Source organism: Rattus norvegicus, chromosome 6, assembly GCF_036323735.1.
Source record: "Rattus norvegicus strain BN/NHsdMcwi chromosome 6, GRCr8, whole genome shotgun sequence".
NCBI classification, from domain to species: domain Eukaryota; kingdom Metazoa; phylum Chordata; class Mammalia; order Rodentia; family Muridae; genus Rattus; species Rattus norvegicus.
The window spans coordinates 95,241,908-95,255,749 of record NC_086024.1 but is presented as its reverse complement, the minus strand read 5'-3'; positions in this window follow the sequence as shown (position 1 = coordinate 95,255,749).

The following is a 13,842-nucleotide window of genomic DNA, read 5'->3' as shown; positions in this document are numbered from 1 at the left end:
CTCTGTCCTCCCTGCTTAGCCCATGCTTCACTCTGTTCCCTAGGCTGGCCCAGAACTTGGCTCTTCAAGTCTCCTACCTCAGCTTCCCATCTAGTGAGGTCTACAGGTCTCATCCCTACTGCGTGCGTGCACCTGACAAAATTGTCATAAATTTCAAGCTACTCATACAGTAAATTTCACAGTTTCTCAAAAGATTTTGTTTTTTATTTTGGAGTAGTTGAGGCATTACTACATTGAAACATTTTGCTACACAGAAAATGACATTTAAAGTTATAAAAAACAAGTTATTTCCTTAGAGTCTTCCTTAAAGCCTCCCAAACTTCTCCCATGAGTAGATCCCTTCAGGACTTTGGTAGCCTTATAGGACAATTTACATAACTTGTCACCCTACTCCTTGACAATCATTTGTCTCTTCTCTAGTTTGAGACTGTGTTTGCAGAAGGCAACTATTTTGAATCACTCTTAATCATTTTGTATCTAGTGTGTGTATAAACAGGAATTGCATGTATATAGGTATACAAAATAAGTAAAATAGTAAGATAATGTACTCTATCTAATATCAGTTCTTTTCTGAAAGTGTTTGAACATCTTGGTCTTCAGATTCTTAATAGTACAATTTAACTGATTTCTGATTGTTAATAATATATAGATTTAAAACTAAGAAAGTGGCTTGCTGAACTGCTATGAGAGGCCTTAGTTCAACTCCCCACTAAGCATATACAAAGCTGGTTCAAGGTGTGCCTGTAGCTCTGTTTCTCAGTGAACAGAGGTAGAAGGATGCCTGGGGCTCCATGGCCAGTGTAGCCTGCCAGTGAGCTTATAGTTTTAGTAAGAAAACCTGTTTCAAAAGTAGAGAGTGATACAGGAAGACACCTGACATCATCAGTCTCTTGGTCTCCGTGCCATATGTGCTCACACGAGCTCACTGTCCACACAATATGAATCTGAAAAAAAGCTATTAATAGATCTGCTGGGCCTGGTAATGCAAACCTGTCACTGTGGAGGAATACAGATTTACAAAGACTACCTGAACCCCGAATAGTTTGGTTTTACTTGAGCTAATTACAGTGGGTTCAGTAATAATCACACTTTACTGTATCTTCTCTAAGAAAGATCAGAAGAAAGGAAGTGTCTTTGTCCTTGTCCCTCACATTGACAGGAAACGGGCTTAGATAAGGACAGGACTGAGATGTGGAATGCTAGGTTATAAGTGGTAGACCAGAAATTAGAGGATCTTTTAAATCAGTTATTTGGCCTTCTGCTCATTCTCCCATGGGAATTCTTATGTCTGTAGAGAGAAGTTAATATCTTAAAATAGGTATTTTTAGCACATAATCAGTAAAAAAAAAAAAAATTTAAAACCTATTTAGAAAAGATTTCTGAATTGATTGTAAAGGGAAGAATAATACTGTCAGTTAGTAACAGACTCAGCAGAGTTTATATTGCCTTATACTAATGCTGAAATTATCTCATTATGAGTAATCAATGAAGATTGACAAAGAACTTGTAATTTTTTTTGAAGAAATGAATAACAAATATCTCAAGCAAGCAGCTTCAGTTTATAAAACACAGTTGGATTCTTCTGAGTACAATAAGAGGAACACCAGTTTCTAAAGCTCCTACTTTTTATCTGGATGCCAATGAGTTAGGAATGGTGGGTTATAGTCAAGAGATACAAGTTAATTAATTCAAGGCCCATATAATTCAGTTCAAATATCAAAACTATATATGTGTTACTCTCATGGTTCCATTAGATTTTCCAGAGTCACTTAATGCAGTCACTGACTGTTGATATGAAGAGTTGTTGACACATAAACTGCTGCGCTTACTCCAGATGGTTCAGAATTAACTTTGTTTTTATACAACTGAAGTATGTATGTCATACATTTGATACCTTTTCAGGATTTTAATGGTCTTCTACCTTAAGTTCTGAAAAGGCTGTTTTTGTAATTACACATTTATTAGAAGTGATGGCTATCTTAAGGATACCTTTATAGAGTAAAACAGATAATGTTTCATCTTATGTATCCAACAAAATGTAGCATAAAACATGTTACAGGCATACCTTTACAATTCTATAGGTCAGGCAGTTGGGAAAGCTCTAACTGTACTTTAAATGAGATGCTTACAAAATAGAAGGGGCATATGAGGTTACTCAGACATAGATTAATAATGCTTTATTATTTTTCATTTTTTTAATGTCAATGGGACAGGTAGCACAGCTGCTGAAAACCACCAGATTTTAGATACAACTGTTGAATAAAATCAGCCTATGTACTTTAAGGCTATGTTAAAGCTCAGAATGGAACTCGGGAAATGTGCTGCATTACATAAATGACTATACTTTATTTCTACAGGAAATGAAAAGCTGTGGATTCTTTCAAAGTTAATTAAGATTGGGTTTGACAATGGAAGACCTCCAGAAAATCTTGGCTGCTGATGTGGAAAAAGAGACCCAGAAGAACAACCAAACAGGTGACTCGAACGCTGGTCCCCCTGTGTGGGAGCAGCTTGGGAGACTGGCTGAGACATGAAGGTCCCTGTAGTAGCCATCAAATGTTGTTGGCTGTCATCGAGTCCTCATGACTTGCTACATGTCATCCTTACATAACATGAATGGGGATATAAAACCCATTGCAGTTTGATTATGCAGTCCAGACAGACTTAAAAGACTGACAGGTAAACTTTTACTTGCTCAAGCACAGAGCAGAGAACCATCTTTAGCTGATTTGTGCATACTGCACATTCCGTACATGAGTTACTGCAGAAATGTCCCTACAGTGTTACCAGAGCTGGGGCAGGAGGTAAGGGTGGAATTTCTGAGCAGGCAAAGACAAATACTTAAACAGAAGGAAGCAGGGGGAGGGCGGAGCTGGAAGCAGTGAGAGCCACGTGCAGACGTGAGATAGTGGAGAAGTCAGGAGAAGTTAGCTAACTGAGACAGACTGTCCTAAAAAAAGACCAACAGCTTTAATTTTCTACAAAAATGTAAATTATCAAAATTTAATAATTGGAAAGAAAGTATTTTGAAAAGGTAGTTCATAGATTCCATTGAGAATAATTAGCTGACCTGTTTGGTATTTTTTATTGAAAAAAAGTGAGATTTTTTTTTTTAATGCTTATTTTCCCCTTTTAAAACATTATTTCGGACGAGTGGGCATGTGCCATAGCACAGTGAGTGGAGCTGAAGGAAAGCTGTGGGAGGGTTGGTTCTCCGTCTACCACGTAGGTCTCACGCTCAGTCTCAAGTCATCAGCCTAACAGGGGGTACCCTTCCCTACAGTCATCTCATTCCTAGACTTTTTTTTTTTTTTTTTTTTTTTTAGCACATTTATGTGATCATGTTTTCTGGATTGTTTGGACTTTTTTTGAGATAGGGTTTCACTTTTCTGGGCTCAATTTTTTAATAACTTTTTACAATTTTTTTTTTTTAATCACAGAGTACTGAATGTGTATGTGTGCGCACTCCTGTGCTTGTGTGTTTGATCCTTTTATTCTTAAAAGCCTAGTGTAAGAAGTCTGTTTTGATGAGTGTTCAGGGGCAAGATAAGTAATTTTTTACAAATAAGTGTATGTTCTGCATCTTTAAGTTAAAACATAGCTCAAAAAGTCTTTGTCTTTCAGACATTGACTAATAACATTGACTTTTGTTGTGGGAAAAAAACCAAGGTGCTTCAGTTCTAGAAGACCTACGATTTGTTACATGTACTGAAAACTTTGGTTCTCGTATGTAATTTTATGTCATCCTTAAGCAGATGAGATTCAGGATTTGTTAAGAACTAGAATTGATTGCTGGGTCGAATGTAGCTGCTTCCCAGATGATTTGAGGTTTGTTTGTTTGTTTGTTTGTTTGTTTGTTTGTTTTGAAGGGATTATGTAATTGTAATCAAACTTTTATTTTGGGCACCAGGGATATAGGTCTTGATTGTAAGAGTGCTTTACCTGACATATACAAAGCTCTAGGTTCAAAAACCAGAACCAGTTTTGTTGTTACTATTTAGAGCATACTCTGTGGTGTATGTGTGGCTGTCGATATGATTTTTTCTTTTCCCTGTAAGATTTTGTTGTTGGTTTTAGGACCACATGAATGATGGTTTTCATTCACAAGTAACTCAAACTAGAAGGACAGCATATTTCAGGATCTGGATTAAAGTAGGTGGATTATTTAATGACAGTCCTGCAAAGATGTATGCCTAGGGAGCTGAGTGTGAGTAAGATTCATAACACGATTGAGCATGGAAAGTTAATCTAAATGCCTTAATGGACTTGGATAATTGGGGTTTTGTTTTTGTTTGTTTGTTTGTTTGTTTGTTTTTGGTTTTGTGTTTTGAGACAGACATGTAATCCTGACTGTCTTGGAATCCCTCTGTGGATTAACCCAGAGATCCTCCTGCCCCTGCCTGTCCAGTGCTGAGATTTAAGGCAAGGACCATCATAAAAGGAACATAGACCGCAGAACAGAGAGCTTGTTGTAGCTGGTTCTTAATGCATGTGAGTGTATACACCAGGTCCTCAATTGTGTTTTCAGTGCCACGTAACAAGTTAAAGAAAAAACGCAAAAGTAGGTATATGTTGGTGAAGGCTTTTAAGAATAATAATGATCTTAAAAGCCATTCAAGTTCAGTGGAAGACTGACTGAGAGTGATTGAGCAAGGCTGTTTCAGAGAGAAGACTTGTTGGGAACGGATGCCTAGCAAAAGGTGGGATCAGAAAAGTTGAGAGCCTGTATTATCAGAGCTGCTGGAACCAGCCACACACAGGCATCCTATGGAGCCCTCGCCCTCCGCAGATTTTTAGATGGCTTTGAGTCTGAGGTATGAACATAAATTAAAGGTGATTTTTACTTTTGTCGTTGACTTTTGTTTTGAGATAAGGTTTCACTACTTAATATTCTTGGCTGGCTTGGAACTCACTACTGTCAACCAGGCTAGCCTCAAATTGACAGTAATCTACCTGCTTCTGCTCATAAAGCTGGGGTGAAGAACATTGGCCATCATACACATCTTAAGATATTTTTATTTGGCTTATTTTCTCAGCTTTATAAGTTATACACATTTTCTTAACCCTTCATTAGCCTTTTAATGTCTGGGTTTTTTGTTCAGTTTTGAGACAGGATCTCTTTATGTAGCTAGGCCTGGCATGTGGCCTTCGTCCCTCTGTGGCCCTAGTGCTAGTATCATCCACTGTACCTGGATTTTTTATTATTTTTTCCTTTTTTTTTTTTTTGTTTTGTTTTTGTTAATTCTCCTACTGATCCCCACTTCTATTTTGATGTATTCTATTGTCTGCGCCATGTCAAGGGTTTTTCCTCTCCCATGCAATGAGTTTACTTGGGTTTGCATGTGGGCACGCTTCCAGTGACTATTCATTTCCTCTATCAGGCATTAACCATCTAAGTATTGTTAGAATGAAGCCCATAAGACCCTTCCTAACAGGAAGTTGACAGACCCTATCTTGTTCACATCTTGAGTAGAGGATATCATAGCTACTGTGGAGTTTAAGGGTCCAACAATAGGTCAGTGTTTTATGTCTTGGCTTCCTCTGGTTCTTACATTCTTTCTGCCTCTTCTGCCGTGTACCTGAGCCTTGAAGTGGGTTATATAAATGTCCATTGAACTGGGCACTCAACAGTCACATATTCTCAGCACTTGACTTAGCAAGCCTTCCCAAAGACCTTGGAGGAAGAGCGAGGACCAACCACCATGTGGTTAGTCTCTGCCAAAATGCTTTCCTGTGACCTTGCTACATTACCCAAGCAGCTCTTGCTTCCTCTACATTCTAGCACTTTTAGAATCCCACCCTATAGTGTTAAAATAACCAGTGAAATTATATGTTGCCATGTATGGGAAATAAACAAAAATCATAAAAGGTTGTAAACAGTTCAGTCAAGTCTGTGCTACCACAAATAAAAGCTGTTTTCTTGAAGTAGTGTCCCGTCTCTTTGTTCAGAATCCCATAGGTCTTGATTTCATTTTCCCTTTCACCAGGCTGAGACCTGGTGCCCATCCCACCTTGCAAGGGTAGAGACCCCTGAGGCACAGCAGAACTTTGTAAGTACCAGAAACCAGAAGGAGGAGGAGCCTGATCATCTCCTGGAACCCTAAAACTTGCCCAAGTAATCTAATATAAGTTGAAGCTGCACCGTGTCTCAGGTAGAATGGTGGACTGGAAATGTGTGAGTGTGTCTGGATGAAGTGGTCACTTGACCACACAGGCCAAAGCAATAGTCAGGTCAGCTCCAGTTCATAGTGAACCATAGTTCCGTATTGGGGATCCAAAACAAGGATTTCTTAATTATTTTATGTGTGTGAGCACACCGTTGCTGTCTTCAGACAGAAAAGAGCATTAGATTCCATTACAGATGGCTGTGAGCCACCATGTGGTTGCTAGGAATTGAACTCAGGACCTCTGGAAGAGCAGTCAGTGCTCTTAACCACTGAGCCATCTTTCTAGCCCAGTCTGGGATTTATTTCATCCATCCATCCATCCATCCATCCATCCATCCATCCTTCCTTCCTTCCTTCTTTCCTTCCTTCCTTATCTATTTCCTAATAATTCCATTTGTTTACATCTCAAATGATATCCCCCTTTCCCGCTTACCCCTCCAAAAACCCTCATCATACATCTGCCCTCTCTCCCCTTCCCTCAGTCTGGGACTTCTTAACCACTAAGACAAAGAACCTGAAATATCCCCAAGAGAGGAGCAGCTAATAATGAATGAAGCAAAAAAGTTCATCCTTTTTCCCCCCTCTGCCCTCTGTGTATATGAGTTTTGTGTTTCATTGAAGTGTTAGTAGCTGTCATAGGGACTCTTGGGATGGAAATCGTGGCCCGAGTCTGGACAAACCACACTAGGCCAACACGGTTCCACGTGGAGAGATTATTGGGGTGGCAGAGATGGGGGGGGGGGTTAAGAGAGGGAGAAGAGAGAGAAAAGAGGAAGCGGGCAGGGGAGCTGAACCAAAGGTATGCTGGGAATGTATGGCTATTGCCATGGCAACAGATGCGCAGGTGACATCACTGCTGGAGGAGAAAGCAGTTCCTGATACCAACATACTTCCCTTTTTCTTATAAAAAGGAGGAGGAAAAGGGGAGGGGGAAGCTGATGGTGAAAGGGGGATAGGGACACTGTGTCTCTTAGGCTACTTCCTGCTGTCTTGATTTTGGGGTATAGCTGACATTCACCATCAGGGTCCATTTTAGTTCGTATTAGGCTCCTCCATGGACAAGCTGGTAATCCTGTAACAGGAACTGATTAATAGTTTGGGTAGAAATTTTCTGTCTCTGACATTGAAGGAGTGTAGAGACAAGATTAATGAGGCAGGGAGCGAATAGTAACTCCAGGAAGATCACTAGGAGAGGTGTGATGAAAGGGAGCGTGCACTTCCATATAGGGTTTTGAAAATCCAGGAATTGGAGATCTTGTGTTCTTTGAAATTCTGCATGTCTGATTGAAACTTCTGATTTTATTTCTCACTCTCCCAGACTGGTTGACGTAGAAACAGCATTCTTCTTGGAGGAACAGGCAAAGACCCCTTCTTTAGCTGTCAAGAAATCCAGCCCCCATCGGTTCTGAAGCACTACAGCTGCCAAAGAATCGATTTGTTTCTGGATAGTAAGCATGGTTTCAGACATTTTTTTTAAAACCGTTGTCAAGCTCGTAAATGAGCTTATCATAATGGGTCATGGAAGTCGTTATCCCTGCAAGCCCAGTGCCAGCACCTATGGCTATTCCCGCAGTGATCAAGAGCGGCAGGACCTGAACTGCCCTCTTACGCTGAGCAGCTATCATATCTACAGCTGGGATTAACGGGGGCTCGGTTCCCTGGATTACTCCTAGTTCAGGGAAAAGGATCACCAACATGCAAACTCCTGACCAAGTAGGTGATGATATACTGAGTGCCACAGAAGATTGACATGTTTTGGACTGCAGAGAATTGTGGGAGAGAAGAGGTATCGAGGGTTGTGGTTCTATTCCAGTCTAGTGAGCCTGGTATTCCTACAGAACATGTCCCAATGTCTTAAAACAGTTTGCCACACGAAAAAGGGATAGAGAAAAGGTATGGGGTCATGTGACATCAGTTAGGGCAGCTGACAAAAGGCGAGGTGAAGTTATTGGAGAGGCTGTAAGTGGCAGCTGTGAGTTAGTTCCCCGGGGTACACGTGGCCAGCAGCCTTTAAAGTGACCAGGTCAGGTGACATTAAGGAGTTGGTCCACTGAGGTCAGAGTCTGAAGCAAAAGGGGAGATGACAAGTTAGTGCCATTTATGAGGGGGGATGTCAAAGAGGTAAGGACCTGGGAGGAGTGTTTGATTACTTCCTAGATCCATTCCCTTACATTGACTGTTGGCTAGACATAAGTAGTTCTTTCCTACCTACAATGCTTGCACATCTGAGGCCATACAGACCCCTGAAGACTACTAGAGTCTCTTACTAGAAACCACTCCAGAGCCGCCTCCTTTAACTTCATATATTCAGGTTTGAAAGCACCAGGAGTCCAACCAGTAGTACTGCTCTGCAAAGACTACCATGGTACTTAGCCACTGTTGTGGGGAAACTCTCAAGAGACTTTAAAGAGCTCCTACAGGCCCTTATTAAAGTACCTTGCTTGCACTCCCAAACACAGCATAGATGTTTGCTTTGTATGGACACTGATGCCATAGTTGGTTCTTGATGTAGACGCTAGAAATTGATTTTCAGGACATCCCTTCAAGCAGTTGTACTGTTAGTGGCAGAGACTGGCAAACCTGACCATGTGCTAGGATTTAACCGTCTGGCCTAACAGGAATGACTTCAATGGAGGGAAGGGTCATGGTTAGCTAACCAATGCCAGGATAGTCAGGTATCAGGGAAGACTTTCATTTGGAGGTGCTACAAAACTTAAACTTCTCAACTTTGCTGCCCATTGGGTCAAACCAAGCATATCATGACTGCATTGAGGACATAAATGAGCTGTTTTTCAGCTGGTCTTAAACGGACCAGCCTCTTAAAAACTCCTATGTAGAATAGTCCACTGATGGCAGTTACTGTCAAGGAAGGTGAACCCTTTGCTGGTTCTGCCAGTGGCAATTCCGTCATTGTGGCCAAATGTGCCCAAGGGGACTTGAGCACAAAAGGCAGAATTGAGACTTCCTACTGGCTGCTAAGCACCAACATCTGCTGGAGCAACAACATGCATATAGAATCCATGCCTAATCTCACTCTGTGTACGTAGGACCCTATATAAGTAAGGGCTCGATTAGTTTTGGAAGAAAAAGACAATATGGCAGGGAAATCCTGGAACATGTAGAGGTTATACCGGTCCCGAAAAGAGGCCATTGTGCACTGTTGGGAGTACCAGAAGAGAGGGTACTGCAGTTTCCCCTCATACAACAGGCGGGGCAAAACCTGGTAGCTTTCAGCTCTACCTGCAGCACTGTTCCCAGCCCCAACTACCTGAGACTGAAAACGGAAGCTATCTCACTGTGAAGGTGAGTTCAAGGATGAGTATGGCAACCCCTGAAGCTGCCACTCCTGCTGTGAATAATTCTGTCATGTCACCTCTGTGCCTGTGTGTCAGCACTTAACATTCCTCCATTCTTTGTATTGCCCGATCAGTATGGACAAGGGGAAACCGGTACCCAGAATCACCTGCAGCAGACCTAAAGGCCTTCTCAAATACAGAATGTTAGTGGTGGATTTCACACCACTCTCTCCAGTCTGAGACTACTACAGATACCTCTTAGGCTTTGTGTACATTGTCTCAGGTTGGGTGGAAGGTTTTCTTGATCACATGGGAAAGGCTTATGAGGTGGTCTTACTTCTCTTAAAGGAGATCATTCCTCAACTTGGAATTTCTTTTCTTTTTTTTTTTTTTTCTGCAGCAAAGCGTTTATTGCATCTTGAAGAGGAGAGCTCAACTTGGAATTTCTATCGCTACAGGATCAGATGTGTTTGTGGCCAAGATAGCGTGACCGATGGCTAAAGGGCTAAAGATCACCTGGATATTAAATAGGGCATAAGGCCCTCAGAGCTCTGGGCTGGGGGAGCATAAGAATCAGACACTGAAGTTATTAGACTTACCGCTACCAAACAATTCTTTACTTAGATTATAGGTGCCCTCCTCCCATTGTTAGCATGGGGGATATTAGGATAATATCACTTTAAGATAACACATGAGGGGTTGGGGATTTAGCTCAGTGGTAGAGCGCTTGCCTAGGAAGCGCAAGGCCCTGGGTTCGATCCCCAGCTCCGAAAAAAAAAAGAACCAAAAAAAAAAAAAAAAGATAACACATGAAGGTACTTGACTTAGTCCTAGCCATTATACATCATGGATGCTGGAGAATTGCACCCCCTTGAACCCTATAATGAACTAGAGAACTCCAGTCTGCCCACTAGAATTTGCCTCCTAAAGGTTTCAGTGATATGAAAGAATTCTCTCGCTTAGTAAGAACAATAGTTTAACATTCCATTTGGAAGTTTAACATGCTTGGGTCAAAACAAATTTTTTTTCTGTTTTGTATTTTGTTTTTATTGAGACACAGGGTTTCTCTGTTTAGCCTTGGCTGTCCTGGAACTCACTCTGTAGATCAGGCTGGCCTTGTCAAGCTCTCCCTGCTTCTGCCTCTCAGGTGATGGGATAAAAAGCATGCACCGCCACCACCCAGCCCTGGGTCAGAAATTTTATATTGTAACTATTCAAGAGAACCAGTGGTGAAGGTCCCCAGATTGTCCCAAGCCAAACCCCCTACTCATTAATGTCTCTTATCTCAGGTAGGCTTGGGACAGTGTAGTTAACAACAATGGAATGCCAAGTTCCCAAGATTACACTGGATATGCGAGAGGACAGCTTATGAGGTGCCTTGTGTGCTGGGTTCCATCCACACCCAGTCATTCTTCTGCTGTAGAGAGGTGAACAGTAAGCAAGGCAGGCACATGAGGACTGGAAGATAGGAAGCAACATACTTCCTCATCGGGGATCGGAAAGATAATTAATGGCCCCAGAACATATCATTCATTTTTGTGGTCCAGCCAAATGAATGAATGGAGGGGATCTTGGGACTACTGTTCCTCCATTTACATGTTAAATTATATCATCAGATTACAGGAAGTCCTTGAGATTAAAGCCAATGAAATGGCAAGGGTTCTTGCTACGCTAGCCAGACAACAAACCGAAATGCAGTGCCATTTTCCTAAATTCATTGGCTTTAGACTATTTGCTTCTTCTGAAGAGGTTGTTCATGGAAAATTCAATCTCAGTAACTATTGCTTAGAAATGGATGCTGAAGGGGGTTGGGGATTTAGCTCAGTGGTAGAGCGCTTGCCTAGGAAGCACAAGGCCCTGGGTTCGGTCCCCAGCTCCGAAAAAAAAAAGAAATGGATGCTGAAGGAGAAGTTATTAAAGAGATGACATGAAATGGGAACCTTGCTCATCCCACATAGACTTGGAATGCCTGAAGCCCAGAAAGCTTGTTTAGAGAATGGTCTTCAACTTCGGGGCAATTCAAGTCCTTCCCAAGTCGCAGGCTCTTAATACTAGGGGTTTGTGGGAGAATACACTTGAAATCCTTCGCTGTAGAAATGGACATAGAAGTGCCGAGGTTCGCTGGCCAGCCATTCTAGCCTAATTGGTGAGCTCCAGGCCAATGTAAAACCCTCACCTATGATTTAAAAACAAACACACACCATGGTGTTTAAGTCACCTAAAAATGAAACCACTTGAGGAATTAAGTCATACTAAGAACATTCAGGGATAGAACACTTGAGACTATTCACACACTGGGAACTTTTATTAGATTGTTTCTTGTTTTTTAAAAGATGCTATAACTATTGAAGGGGTTTTTTGCTAATAGATGGTATTTTGCACATCTCCACTATTGCTAGCAGTAAATTGTAAGAAAAACTTCGTGAAGACTGAACGGGTATCTGTTTTTGTTTTTGCCATTAACTGGATATATAGGCTATGTGTCTCAATAAGTTACTGAGTCACTCTCTGTGCTAGTTAATTTTTAATGTCAATTTGATACAAGCGAGAGTCACCTCAAAAGAAAAAAACCTCAACCAAAAAATTGCCTTTTACACGGCGAAACCCAAACAAAATCACTTTAAAGGGTTTCTCAGTGTAACCTTGGGCTATTCTGGTTCTCACTGAGATCCCCTGTCCCTGCCTCACAAGTGCTGGTACAGCACCACCACCTAGTTAGGCCATTTTAATTGTTATAACTTAAATTTGAGATATAAATTGCCTAATTATGGACTTACTCTCTCAAACCAAGTGAGAATTCTGCTTTTCAGAAATGTTGTGTTTCTCTTCTTTTTTTTTTTCAGAGCTGGGGACCGAACCCAGGGCCTTGCGCTTGCTAGGCAAGTGCTCTACCACTGAGCTAAATCCCCAACCCCGTGTTTCTTTTTTTTTATGAAATTATAAGCTGCTTCCAGTGTCTATATACTTTTGATGGCTCTGGTATTGTATTGGTCAGAGGAGGCAGGGAAGGGAATTTTTATGTAATGAAAAACCATCTCCTGTTTCTTACTTCATGTGTCATGATATTGAAACCAATTTGCTGGTTTCCTCCCAGGCTTGAAGTTCTGTATTTTATCATATAGTCAGAACACACTAGCTGTTCACAGTAAATTCTCTGACCACAAATTTTGCTTCTCTTTCTTGCTGTGTACTTCCTGTTTTGTCAAATTTCCATTTAGGGAAAAGAATGGGTTTTTAGCGTAAGCATGTTTGAGCTTCACATTTAAAACTTCTCCTGAAATTCACTTGGAAGTCATCCAGTTATCTGAGGAAGGGAGGAGGGAAGCACTTTATTTCTCTAATATAGCCAGTTTTTCCAGAAAGCTTCATTTGGCTTTGTGTCATGAGACTACTACTAGTAAGAAATTTTTTGTTGTCAGTGTTCAGTATGCAACTTGCCAGCCTTTTAGGCTTTCCATGTCAAACATGTTTTGAGTTTGTGAATGAATTATGAATGTTCCTTGTGAAGAATCTGTGTTGCTTCTAGATCTGTGTAGACTTCCATAAACTTGTAAGAACTGCATTCAGCCACATTTATTCCACTTACAATAGGTACAAGTTACAGTTCATGGGGTCATTAGAGTACAAATGGGCTTCATTTCCAATCTGTGATATATTCTGAATGTGAGTCACAGTGATTGTGAAGTTCATTTGCAACTGAAATAGTGAGTTGCAAACCAATTATTTGTCACTTTTTATCCTTGTGACACCTAGCAAGCTACTACTAACAGTCAGCCAGCAGAACCTATGTTTGCTGCAAACCAAATCCTGCTTCCCTGCTCTTGGGAGGCTTGCAGCACTGCTCTCCTACAGTGGTGGGACCAAGAAGTAACCTGGTCGGCTTTAAGTCAAACCTTTTTCTTCTTGGCCCATCAATAAAATAAGAAAAATACTTTTTATTCCGTGACCATTATTGAACAATAATGTAATTTCCTCCATATTGTTCCCTGACCTCTTGTCCACCATTGTGTTTGAAATGTTCCCCTAACACTTTGTGGTGCCCTCTCTGGAGCACATAAAGTATATGAACAACTTTTGGTATTAATTTTTTACTAGATACTTCTCCCTCCCTTTTTTCTATGTAATCTTGAGAAATCTCTTTCCTTCCCCCTTTCCCTCCCCCCACAGCATTGTTCTCTTCTTGTGAGCATTTCTGCCCACCTTAGTGTTTAGCTTCAAGGCTATATTAAAATAATTTCATTAAACCCAAACTAACCAAACAGATTAGTAATTCTGAAATATTAGTATAAAAAAACTATATCAAGTATTTATTCAAAATACAGATTGCCAAGGCCCATTTTCCAGCTGGTGAACTCCAGTCTGTAGACACTTCTAAAGTT